At 40.8% G+C, this 13,652-nt stretch overlaps 1 pseudogene; it reads left to right on the forward strand.

Annotated features, from left to right (window-relative positions):
- Positions 1–594: 594 nt before the first annotated feature.
- Positions 595–1,955, forward strand: LOC149203020 (putative protein phosphatase 2C 53 pseudogene; annotated as a pseudogene).
- The last annotated feature ends 11,697 nt before the right edge of the window (positions 1,956–13,652 follow it).

Below are 13,652 nucleotides of genomic sequence, written 5' to 3' on the forward strand. Positions count from 1 at the left end.
TTTAATACTATGGCAGCATGTTACCCCGTTACCATGCATTGGGCTCTTCATTTTTGGAACCACATAACCAAAGTTTAACTATATAGGAAACCCAAAATTTCAAACCAAAAAAAACCTTGTAGGGCAGAAACTATTGCCAAATGCTGGATACTATATGTCACGGGTGAACGCAGTGACAGAAAAATATTTCCCAAAAAAGACATTGAATATTTTTATGAATTCCTTTTTCAAATTTAAAATCTCATTTTTATTCAAAACCATAACGGTGAGCGACCACGATTTCTGGAATGGGATTCAGTACACCTGCCTACGCGCAGTAAGGATTTTTAAAAAGCGTGGGGTTTTGCAAATACAGTTAAAAATACGCAGTTGTCTATAATGCGACTTTTTGAAAGTTTTTTTAGCGGGTTTCCTAAGGCAACAACAAGCTTTGCCACCTTGGTGGTGGCAAAGCTTTTTGAAAGCTTGTCTATAACGCGACTAATTCAGGAAACCCCACGCTTTTTGCAAATACAGTTAAAAATACGCCTTTTAAAAATCCTTGCGTGGGGTTTCCTAAGGCAACAACAAGCTTTGCCACCACCATCAACAGTAGCAGCAGCATCCATAGATTGTGAAAATGGCCTGCCTTGTAGCAGAGAATTCCACCTCGCTCCTGGGGTCCTGCAAGTCCCCCTCTATACGCGATTCTGACAATGGAGTATGGGCAAGTTCCCATTGGAATCGTAGTTTCCAAACGCCCGGTACCAGCGAGATCCAGGATAGTTTTGTGCGCGATGTGCTGAGTCCTGTGCTGACTAACAGAAGCGAGAATATGCTGTGGAGCGACAGCGGGAAGAGTCCGGTCATGAGGGCGGTCTCTCTCAGTGTCAATGTCCCGGAGGAGAATGGTTCGATTGCCCGCAAGTGCCCTTCCCCTTCACTAAAGAGGAAACGCCCGCAGAGGCTGGATATTCCACCTCAGTTGCCGGGCATAAGTTCGGTGTTCTCAGCAGTAGAGCAGGCAACGGAGGTCAATGTGGAGGGTCTTCATTATGCGGTTTCAAGCAAAAAGGGCCGGCGAGAATTGATGGAGGACACCCACAAGGCCATTCTCAATGTTCATGGTGATTCCAAACAGGCCTTCTTCGGCGTCTTCGATGGTCATAGCGGGCGGAAAGCCTCAGATTTCGCTGCCGAAAATATTGGGCACAATATTGTGGATGCTATGCTGGCCATGAAAGATGAAACAGAGAACCTTCTCGAAGAAGCTGTTAGAGCTGGGTACCTAAAAACAGATGCAGAGTTTTTGAAGCAGAATGTCAGCGGCGGTACTGCTTGTGCAACTGCTCTGATTATAGATGGTAACTTAGTGGTTTCCAATACTGGGGATTGTCGAGCAGTTATTAGCAGAAACGGATGTTCTGAAGCCCTTACATGTGATCATCAAGCTGGAAGGGAGGACGAGCGACAACGGATAGAGAGTTTGGGTGGAATTGTGGACCTCCGCCGTGGGGTTTGGCGAGTTCATGGGTCTCTAGCTGTATCTAGGGCCATAGGCGACTCACACATGAAAGAATGGATAACGGCTGAACCAGACACTAGAAAGATTGAAATAACATCTGATTGCGAGTTTTTAATTTTGGCATCAGATGGGTTGTGGGATAAAGTTAGTAATCAAGAAGCAGTGGATATTGCCAGGCCTTTCTGCGTTGAGAAGCAGCCTAATTTGACACCATTAGGAGGCGGCCCTATAGCTGCTTGCAAAAAGCTTGTAGAAGTAGCTGTAACCAGAAAATCAAGAGATGATATTAGTGTGATGATAGTACAACTCCGACAATTTTGCAGGACATAAAATTAGTGTGGATGAAGTGAGGGGTAATTGCCATCAAAAGAAACCTTGATAACAACCATCTGACCCAACTTGAGAGTTGGACTTTAAAATGACTCCAACCTATATTTTGATCATCAAGTAGTGGGAAACATAAATTTTCCATTTTTTATATATAAACACTTACATTCATTTTTGTACATCTTAGCTGGTCCAATGATTCTTTTTCACAATTTTTCTTTCATTCAATTCCAAAATTCATATTCGTGTAGCCGCTGCGTTTAACCTTATATTGATTTATCTGACCAACCTACATGCCATGGTGTTCACAAGATTAGAGACTTTTGCACATGTTACACACATTGATTCTTTAAAGAAAAGAAAGAAGCAATGGAGCTTTTGGTTAGTCCGTAAAATGGAAGAACAGACACAGACTGAATTGTTATGAATGTAGATCTGATACACAATTTAGCAGGGGTAATTGAACATATCCCGTATAAGGAAATGCAATGAAACAACCTTACAAAATCAATGAATCAATGACGGTATACACACACGCAGAGCAACATCAGTGAAGGGAAATAATGGAGAGTAACTTAAATGGATAAAAAAGTCGTGGAAGCATAGGGAAAAGAGAGATGCCGAGATTTGAGCTTCTTTGTTCAATGATTTGTTAGATTTCACAATCTTTTCTAGGCCTTAAGAAAACAATCAGTTTGCACGTTAATTTTGATTATAAATTTATTTTCTATTTTATAAACAATCAGTTTGCAGCTTAATTTTGATTATAAATTTGGTATAGTTTCTATTTTATAAACAATCAATTTGCAGTTCAATTTTGTTTATAAATTTTGTCTAGTTTCTATTTTATTTTTATGTTTATGTTTATGTTGATGGTAGATTTTGTGATCCAGTAACCATAGAGTTGGAAACCTAATTCTATGATCCACATAAACTGTAAGCTCAAGGTAATTAATTAAATCGATTGTAAATTTTGAACTAATAGCAATGAAAAATTAAAAGTGCAAAGAGTAAGTTTGAGTTTGATGATTTCAGTAAAGAAGTAAATGTTGAAAAGGAATGAAAAAATCAAAGTGCAAATTGTAAGTTTGAGTTTGATGATTTTAATAAAGAAGTAAATGTTGAAAAGGTTGGATAGACCAACCATTTCAAAGTGTAAGTTTGAGTTTGATGATTTTAATAAAGAAGTAAATGTTTAAAAGCTTGGAGAGACCAACCATTTCAAGAGACCTAGCTTGATGTTAATATAGCAATTGATATTTAATTGATATTATTTTTGTATGTAAATATAGCAATTGACATTCTCCGAAAGAAAATATGAAAAGATATTTTAATATATAAGTGTATATGTTCATCCTTACAAATTAATATGGTAACAAAATGATTTTTTTTTCAAAGATAAGTTTGGGAAATATTAACAACAAGGCGAGATATGGCAAATTAATATCTTAGATAAATGTCTTTCAGATTAATCACATCATTAGGATTTGGTCGATGTTTCTAACCAACTAATGTGGTTCATCCTCAATACAACAAAAAAATCATACAATCTTCATGAATGAATAGCAGGGATACTCACTACAAGGTGAAAAAATCATACAATCTTCATGAATAAATAGCAGGGATGTATCATTGTGCCAACATCATCAGTACAAGAAAAAATCATACAATCTCATGAATCAGAAATTCTAAAAAGTTAGAAATGAATTATATAATATTTTAAATCTAGTTTTAGATTATTGCATCGAGAGGGCCTCTACAACCTAGTAGGGGTAGATCTCACATAAAAACGTAAACATGTAAATGTAAATGTAATGTTTAACATTTAACATTTATAATCAAAAAAGATTTATGGTAAATAAATAAAAATATAAATAAACTAGATGTATGGTATATATATATATTCCTGAGGTATGGTAAATAAATAAAAATATAAATAAACTAGAGGTATGGTAAATAAATAGTTATTATTATTATTTTTCTTACTCTAGAGGTATGGTAAATAAATAAATATAAAAGAGGTATAAAGAGGTATGATAAATAAATAAAAATATAGCAAATAGGATTAGAAATCAACATCTAATTATATATCAATCCTATGGGCCAAATACCCTAGTAAATAAAAGAGACATGATAAATAAATTAAAATATAAATAAACCAGAGGTATCGTAAATAGATAAAACATCTTTTTATATTTACTCCATAAACCTCTTTATACTTACTAACACTCAAAAAATAGGTTTTATTTAGGTGACCCCTATAAGCCAAATACCATGGGCCAAATTATTATTAATACCATACAAAAAAACATTATTAACCCTATTATTATTATTATTATTATTATTAAATATAATTTTCATATTAATATATTATAATATTAATATTATAAAATTTAATAACTTTGGATTAATACAATATTAAATTTGTTATATTATAATATATATTAATATATCATGACATATATTAACTCTAGATATATATGGGAGGGAAGAAAAAATACAAAGAGTGATAGAGGTGGAGAGATAGGGGGAGTGACAAGGGAAAGATCGAGATAAACTTAAGGATAGGGGAGAGGAGGAATGAAGAGAGAGAGAGGGAGATGAGTGAGAGATGTAGATAAGGGTAAGAGAGGGAGAGAGAGACACAAAGATGGAGGGGAAGAGAGAGAAGGAGAGAGGGAGGGAGATAGTGAGAGGATTGGAGGGCAGAGAGAGAGAGAGAGAGAGATGGGGGAAGAGAGAGGAAGGTAGGAGAGGAAGGATGAGAGGGAGGAATTTCAAGAGAGGAGGAGAGAGGGAGGGAAGAAGAAAGACATAGAGAGTGAGAAGTGGAGAGAGAGGGAGTGACAAGGGAGAGATGGAGAGAGAGAGAGAGTATGTTTAGGGGTGAGATAAAGAGACAAAGAAAGAGAGATAAAGAGAAGGTGGGGGGTAAGGGAGTGGAGAACGAGAGAGGGAGGGATATAGTAACATAGTTGCAGAGAGAGAGAGAGAGAGGATGTGAAAGAGTGGAGAGAGGGAGGGAAAGAGAGATGGAGTTGGAGGGGGAGAGAGGGAGGTAAGAATAAATAAATAGAGAGAGAGAGGGAGGTAAGAATAAATAAATAGAGAGAGAAAGGGAGAGAGAGAGAGAGAGAGAGAGAGGGAGTGATAAGAAAGATGGAGAGAGAGGGAGATATGATAACAAGAGGGAAGAGAGATAGAAGCTGGAAAGAGGGAGAGAAGGGGGAGAGAGAGAGGGAGGGACAAAGAGATTGATAGATATGGAGTGAGAGAGCATGTATGTTTGGGGGTTGAGATAGAGAGACAAAGATTGAGAGATGGAGGGATATATATATATATATATCTCTGTGTGTGTGTGTGTGGAGGGGGGAGAGAGGGAAGAATATTTATTGTGCTAGATGCATTGATTTCAATCTAGATGTTGATTTCTAATAATATTCGGTTGCTTGCACTAGATACATTGATTTCAATGTAGATGATTTAGTGCTTGCTTGCACTAAATTCATTGATTTCAGTGTAGATGGTGATTTCTAATCCTATTTGTTTTCTTGCACTAGATGCAATTATTTCAGTGTAGATGGTTTATAATCCTATTTTCTTACTTGCACTAGATGCATTGATTTCAGTGTAGATGTTGGTTTATAAACCTATTTTCTTACTTGCACTAGATGCATTGATTTGAGTGTAGATGTTGATTTCTAATCGTATTTGATTGCTTACATTAGATGCATTGATTTCAGTGTAAATGTTGTTTTCTAATTTTATTTGATTTCTTGCATTAGATGCATTGATTTTAGTGTAGATGTTGATTTCTGATTTGATGTAATTAGATATATGATGGTACATTAATTTTAAAGTGATTGGATTAATATTGCGCATTGATTTTAGTGTAAGCATAAAAAATTATTGACAAAGTGCATTGATTTTTGTGTTATAGTAATTCAACCTATTAATATTGGAGAAAAAGAGAGACAAGGTATGATGTTTACTACAATATCTCGAGCTAAAGATTTACATGGTTTATGATTTAACGTGTCCTTTTCATATAATTGATATGAAAAGACAACAAAAGTAACAAGGGTGACAATAAGAATAGTAGAAGAAAATAGTTTGAGATTAATCACAATGAAAGACTATTTGTAATTTACTATATTCTTATTATTCACATTTTCTATCAACTTTTTTTTCTTTTTTTCTGAATTGGTCTACTCCTATATTGATACAAAAATATGGTTACAGAGAGGTAGAGGCCTCAAGAGTTCTAGCCCATGAGACGACATGCTTACAAAAATCGCTTAAGAAATTGACCAGAAGACCTGCATACTGACTTGCTTTGAGACTTAAGATAACTGGAAACAGTAACTTAGGACCGAGACAAAATGAAAGGACCAGCGCAACCGCTACCAAGATGGTGACCCATAAACCGATTGAGCCAAGACAGTAACCAAAGAAACAGGAGATAGCCGCCCACGCAGGGGAAACCGGAAAGTCCAAAAATGAAAAAGACCTGATTCTGAGAGCTAAAAACATGAAATGGCTATGAATCCGGAAGGGATTGAGCAACTTATTTTAGCAATTGAACAAAAAACCATAAGGTGCAGACCTGTTCAGTCGTCATGCGATGTTGGAGGCGATTCTTCAACAATGCGGCAGCCAAATTGGTCTGGGTCTTCACCCTCAGAGGGTTGGCCCTCTTTACCTGAAGGACCCCCGCCTGTCGGAGTGCTTGGACCGGCATGGATGGTCGAATCCAGAGTTGCAGAGCCGCCTTGGGCCTTTCTCTGAGTCTTCACATTCTGCGAGGATTCAATCTAGTCTTCCATCCTTGGTTCCAAAGGGTCTCCTAGACTGACAGCCTCCAAATCCGCAGAATCCTCGCACAACTCTACAGTAACGGATGCAATGAAGGAGGAATTGCCAAGAGTGCATGGGAAGCGGAAGTGAGCTGTATGAGAATTGGGATGGTGAGAGCGCCCTTCGGAGAAGAACAGCCCTCGACCCCTGCCGCGACCGCTTCTGGTCTCAGGGTATCTGTCAAAACAGAAATCCGAAGCCTCTGACGAAGGGTCCGAGGTTGTGGAGGAAGGCTGGTGGGAGACTCGGCCTTGGGAGCTGCCTCTTCTACAACTCATCCTTGAGCACACTCTAGGCATCTTGAAGAATGCTGGGGGAACCGAACAGGTGGCCTTAGAGGGGACTAAGAGGGGGCGACCGAGGGAGATGCGAAGAGGATTATTTGAAGCATGAAAGCCCATATGAGTATCGACGCCTTGAAACTGAGACAGACAATACCCTGTACTGTCTTCAACCTTGCTTAACCAACAAGTGCGGAAGGGAGGAGCGGGAAAGAATAATGAGCAGATTATCATTACCGATATACTAACACACTTGCGAGAGGGAGTGAGCTGCGTTATTGCAGCATTTAAGTTGAAGGACTGTGACATTAAAACAATTCTCATGCGATGCTGGCTGGCGCTTGTGATGAGCCACGCACCCTTCCTCCTTGCCGCCAATGTACTGTTCACTTGGTTATGCACCTGCATCTAGGGGTGATGAATCCTGTTGCATCGAAGAAGTGCATTCTTGTTTAAGTTGTGCATCATTTGAATCGCTTAAAGGACCTGAGAAAGATAGGAGCTACTGATTGACTCCTTGATTAGTCAATCTGTCTGCTACCTTGTTGGCTGATCGCCGAATATGTTTGAAAGTAATGTTTCTAGAAGTCCTGAGCCATTCCTCTATTTGTTCCAATCTACTTGGAAGCCACCAACTCGAGGCAACCTTTACTGCTGAGGTACCTGAGTGGATCCTTGTGGCTTTTGCTATTAAGATTTGAGAATCCCCTTCTACCTCAAGAGGGAAAAAGTTTTCCTTTTCTGCTATGCCTAGACCTTTCCATAAACCTTCAAGTTCTGCAACGTTGTTGGTATCTTTGCCAATTGACCCATGATATATGTATAGTACTGAACCAACTTCATTTCTGAAGACACCGCCGTAGCCAGCCAACCCAGGATTGCCCTTAGCGGCCCCATCAAAGTTCAATTTGTAAGATTGGGAAGCCAGGGGGGACCAATTGAGGGGATAAGCAGTGCTGATAGGGGGATTAGTTTTGACATGAGATAAGAAAGTGAGGTCCAAATTCCAATCTCTCAGGATGAGGCGTTCTTGAGGAGAGTCTGGCAGGTCCGAATCTTTCCAATGTCTTAGAGCAAGAGTTTCTTGCATATTTTGTTTGAGAAGGAGCCATAGGGTGTCAAATGGCTTGCTAAGATTGTTGAAGATTCTATTATTTCTCTCCTTCCATAAGATCCAATAGACAAAGCCCGGAATGAGGCTCCAAAGGGAGTTGAGAAGAAGGCTATTGAAAGGATGCCGAGGCCAGTTTCTGATAGTGTTTGTGATATTTCCCACACGTTTGCCCGTTCTTCTATTGCACTGAGAAATTCTCTCCCAAAACTGAGCTGCTAGTGGGCAAGTATCCAGGAGATGCAAGATGGTTTCTGAATTGAGATTGCAATTAGGACATCTAGAGGGTCCATTAAATCCACGTTTCTGTAGATTATCCCAAGTAAGGATTCGTTGCTTGCTCCGAAGCCATAGAAAAGTGGAAACCTTAGGCCAAATACTAAGTTGCCAAATCTGATCCTTTGCTGTTTGCATGGGTTGATAGAGGAGTTGGTATGCTTCCTTGGTAGTGAACATACCTTTTGGCGTGTGTCCCCATCGCAGTTTTTCCTTTTGATCAGAGTATTTGATTTTTATAAGATTTAACTCCTAATCAATCTCTTCATATGTTTCCCCCTGCCAATTTGCCTGCCAGGTGCTAGCTGATCTCTAGAGTTGAAAATCTTGTAGGGAATGCCGCTGCCAAAACTGATGAACATGGATTTGGTTAGTTTGCTGCATCGAAGCTTGCCAGTTGGGTTTGTGGAAGAGAGAGGCTAGTTTGGGGAGTTGTTGTCAAGAGTCCTCCCAAAATCTAGCTGTAGTGCCCGAATGGATCTCCCAAAAACTGTGCGCTTGAATAAAGGCACTATGTTTCTTGGCAGCATTCTAGATCAACGAGCCAGGAGTTGTTGTGCTGATTCTGATGAGATCATCCCATTGATTGCCTGGAGCATATTTGGCTTGCTAGAGGCGTCCCCAAGGAGTGTGCGATTTGGAAATCCAATTCCACCAGATACGAGCTCCCATTGTATTGTTGCTGTGAAGGGGATCCCTCAAACCTAGCCCACCAGCTGATCTCTGTAGACAGACCTCAGACCATTTGACAAGAGCCCATTTCTTGTTGTGTCCAGCGGACCACAAAAGAAAGTTTCTTTGGAGATTGCGGATGTTCTTTAGAACCCATTTAGGAGCTGCCAATATAGAAAAAAGATAAAGGGGCATAGCTTGGAGAACGGATTGATTAGGATGAGCCTGCCAGCTATGTTGAGCGAGGGGAAGGTCCAAGAAGATAGCCTGGTTTCTAGCTTATCTATGAGGGTTCTTCAGGAGGCGTGTTTAATAGCAGAGTCCAGAAATGGAGCTCCTAGATATTTCGAAGGAAGCACGGCTATCGGGAAGCCCAGAATCCTGGCAATGTGTTGAGATTGCAACAAGATGATGGAGCTTAGTGAAAAGAGTCTCCTTCACTAAGTGGGCCCGCAGGCTATTTTTGGCGCAAGTCTATTTTTAGACATATGGATCATGTCTATGGATTGCAGGTTGCTGTTTATGGATAATTGATCAAGTTGGGAAAAAATAGATGGACTTCTATTTTTGATGAAAGTGTGAGTGATCACAGTGTGAGTGATCAAAGTATATTTTTAGACTGGCTGTCAAAAATAGAAAAGTCAAATATTATTATCTCATAATAATATTTGGACTATAAAATTAATCTTATTCTCTTGGAGCACTTCAGTTTGAGCTACAGAGGTGGCACATGCAGCTGTCAGAAGGAAATACACTTTTCTTATGAGTCAGTTGAGTTGTTGCATGCATGACTTCAGTTAGAACTCAATCAGTTGAGTTTGGTGGAGTTGATTCTGGAGTTGATGGAGTTGTGTTCAGTTTAGCTTTGTTAAACTGGTTGTATTTAGTCTAACTGGAAAATAGACTAGAGATGAGTTGGGTGAATTAGTTATTAATTAATTCACAAGTTATTAACTCATAATACAACTAATGAATACATCAGTTAACTCAGTTGCATGTCAGTGCATGTTCAGTTCAACAGGGACAGGTGGTAGAGAATCAGATTGCTATCAGTTGTGACTATAGTTGTGCACCAGATCTTGCACAATCAAGGGATTGAGTATGCCAATGAGTTTGCTCACGTATTTGCCCACATTATAGCTTGTGCTCACGTCCAACAAAGTGTGAGTGACTATTTTGCAGGTGAAAAACGAGTTTGGTGAGCCATTCTCATCAGTTCTTGAGCAGGTATTGAGCAGTGGAGGCAGGCAAGCAGTGGAAGAGATTTGGAGATAAGATCTGAGCTGTATTGTGTGTAACAGAGGTGGAGATACTTGTGAGAAGTATTATGCTGTGTAATGTTACATGACTCAATCATTAATATACAGATAGTTGGGGTTTTTAGCGAGATGCTTTCCCCAGGATACACACTGTGTTAATGTGTGAATGCTCTTGATGTTTTATTGTTATTGATGCTGCTATATTGATGATCAACATAGAGGAGCTTATGTATTGTGTATGTATTCTGCAATAGTACATGATTAGGATAATCTCCATTGAATATGTGTTAAATTATTCAAAATTTCTACATGGTATCAGAGCGAGCTAGATAATTGTAGGAAAAAGTTTCTACATGGTATCAGAGCAGCTTGATTTGTAGAAGAGATTTTTACAGGATATCAAGCGAGGATTGATCATCAGATCTACTATTCAGGAAGTGTTTACATTCTATTTCTCTAGGCAGAGCCTGTAATCGGGCCAGGTAGCCTCTGGATTCATCCTTCCTTTGGAAGGTGAAATATCCGGTAAAAGCCCATACAGTCAATCTCTGTACGAGAAATATTTTGTTCTCACGAATTCTAGATCGCAAGCAGTTGAGTTGGTTGCTGGTGGAAATCGAATTTGCAGCAGTGTTGTTGAAATGTCTTTCAACAGATTGCAAATGTTATTCCAAAGCAAGAGCGACCTGGGGCTCAAGGATAAACTCAGAAACAATAAAGGTGAGAATGGATCTTCATCAAAGGTATCTGATGAAGAGAATTGCGCTTTGGTTGCCAAAGCAAAGAAGGGGAAGAACAAGAAAGCTTCTCATTCCGGTGAGAAAGGCAAGAAGCAGGACATGTCCAAGGTGAAGTGTTTTCACTGTCACCAGCACGGACACTATGCCACAAATTGTCCGCAGAAGAAGAAGAACAAGCAAGCTGCTAGATCTGCAGGGGGAGAGGCCTTAGCTTCTCAGTTTGAGCTTGATTTTTCATTGATCGCATGCTTGGTTTCAAGTGTGATGGGATCAGTGTGGTTCTTGGACAGTGGTGCGTCTTTTCACATGACGGGAGATAGAGATTTGTTCTCTGATCTGGAGGACAAAGATCTTGGAGTGCACATCGAGATGGGTGATGATGGTAGATACAGTGCGACCGGTATCGGTACCATTTCCTTTGAGAGGGAGTCTGGTAAACCCTTTGTATTGAAGGAAGTCATGCATGTTCCAGGATTGAAGAAGAATCTCATCTCAGTGGTGATGTTAGAAGACAAGGGGTATGATGTTGTTTTCAGCGAGGGAAAGGCCTTCCTGCGCAGCAAGACAATTGGTGAGACCCGGAAGATAGGGGTTCGAGTGAGGAACCTTTATCAGTTGCATGTAGATGGATGCGCAGCAATGGCAGGCAAGGCAGAAGGATTGGTGAGCCGGGATGATGGCGAGTTGTGGCACAGGAGATTGGGTCACCTTCACCATGGAGCCTTAAAGATACTGCAGCAGATCACTACAGGGCTTCCTAAAGGCACACTTGCGCAGTCAGATCAGTGCAAGGGGTGTACTTTGGGGAAGTTTGTGAAAGCCACCTTTCACGAGAAGGATAGTCTCGCCACGACAATCCTTGAGAGAATTCACACAGACGTGTGTGGACCTTTCTCAGTTGCTTCGACAGCAAAACACAAGTATTATGTGATTTTTGTTGACGATTTCTCTCGTAAGTGTTGGATCTTCTTCATGCAGAAGAAGAGCGAGACATATTCAAAGTTCTGTGAATTAAAAGCATTGGTCGAGAAGGAGTCGGGGAAGAAGGTGAAGGCTCTTAGGAGCGATAATGGTGGTGAATACATCTCGGACGAGTTCAAGGATTTCTACAAGACAGAAGGGATTTGTAGAGAGCTCATAGCTCCCCATAACCCACAGCAGAACGGGGTAGCTGAGCGGAAGAACAGAATGATTGTGGGTGTTGCACGGGCAATGTTGCATGATCAGGGCCTACCCCTTCACTTGTGGGCGGAAGCATGCAATACAACAGTTTATGTGCAGAATCGTTGTCCTCATAGGATACTTGGCATGAGTACACCTGAGGAGACTTATTCTGGTAAGAAGCCTGATCTTTCTCATTTGAGGATTTTTGGTGCTAACGTTTACATGCATGTGACGAAGGATGCCAGGAAGAAGTTGGAGCCGACCACAGAGGTTGGGATATTTGTGGGGTACACTGATACGCCCCACAACTATCGTGTGTATTTGCTAGACAGTGGTAAAACTGTTGTGCGACGGGATAAAAAATTTCAGGAGGAGAAAGCCATGAAGTGTTCGCTTGAGAGGGAGCTACACTTGCATGCAGATGAGGAGCTATTAGTTCCTAAGGATGAGCCACAGGAAGAGGTTCATGGAGTGGAAGAGACCACTCATGCAGCACCAACCATCAGAGGGCGAAAGTGCTTGACAGAAGCTGAGCGACAGGCTCAAGATGCAGAAAAAGTTGTAGGACCACCTACAACCCAACGCAGGCAGAGACAGTCACCTGATCGGTACACTGGATACGTGGCTCTTATGAGCAAGTGTGTTGTGACTGAGCCATCCTCTTTCGAGGAAGCTGTGGAAGATCCCGCATGGGTAGACGCCACGGTGGAAGAGTATGATTCTATTGTCAGAAACAGTGCATGGGAGATTGTTCCTAGACCGGAAGGGAAATCAGTGGTGGGTTCGAGATGGATCTACAAAGTTAAGCAGGTAGTTGACGGGAGTGTGGAGAAGTACAAGGCAAGATTTGTTCCCCGAGGCTTTTCACAGATTGAGGGGATCGATTATGAGGAGACCTTTGCACCTGTCGCAAGGTATTCTTCCATACGGACGATTCTTGCTCTCTCAGCGCAGATGGGATGGCACATTCATCAGATGGATGTGAAGACTGCGTTCCTCAACGGAGTCATTGAGGAGGAGGTGTACATTGAGCAACCCGAAGGCTTTGAAGTCTTCAACAGCGAGTCGCTGTATGGGTTGAAGCAAGCACCACGTGCTTGGTACACACGGATAGACAACTATTTCACAGGACTTGGATTCTCCAAGAGCGAGGCGGATCCGAACCTATACCAGATTGCGGTGGAGGGTAAGTTACTTATCATTGTACTGTATGTTGATGATTTGATTCTAACGGGTGATGAGCTGTTGATACTGTCATGCAAGAAGGATCTTGCTACAGATTTTGAGATGAAGGATTTGGGCCTCCTTCACTATTTCCTGGGATTGGAAATATGGCAGCGCAGTGGTGGACTGTTTGTTTCTCAGGGCAAGTATGCTCGAGAGATACTGGAGAAGTTCAACATGCATGGCTGCAAGCCTGTTGATACTCCTCTTCCTGGAGGTTGGAGGAAGGAGGATGCC

Source organism: Pinus tabuliformis, chromosome 2_1 (assembly GCF_031772625.1).
Source record: "Pinus tabuliformis cultivar Carrire ecotype Pingquan chromosome 2_1, CPIR1, whole genome shotgun sequence".
Classification (NCBI taxonomy): Eukaryota; Viridiplantae; Streptophyta; class Pinopsida; order Pinales; family Pinaceae; genus Pinus; species Pinus tabuliformis.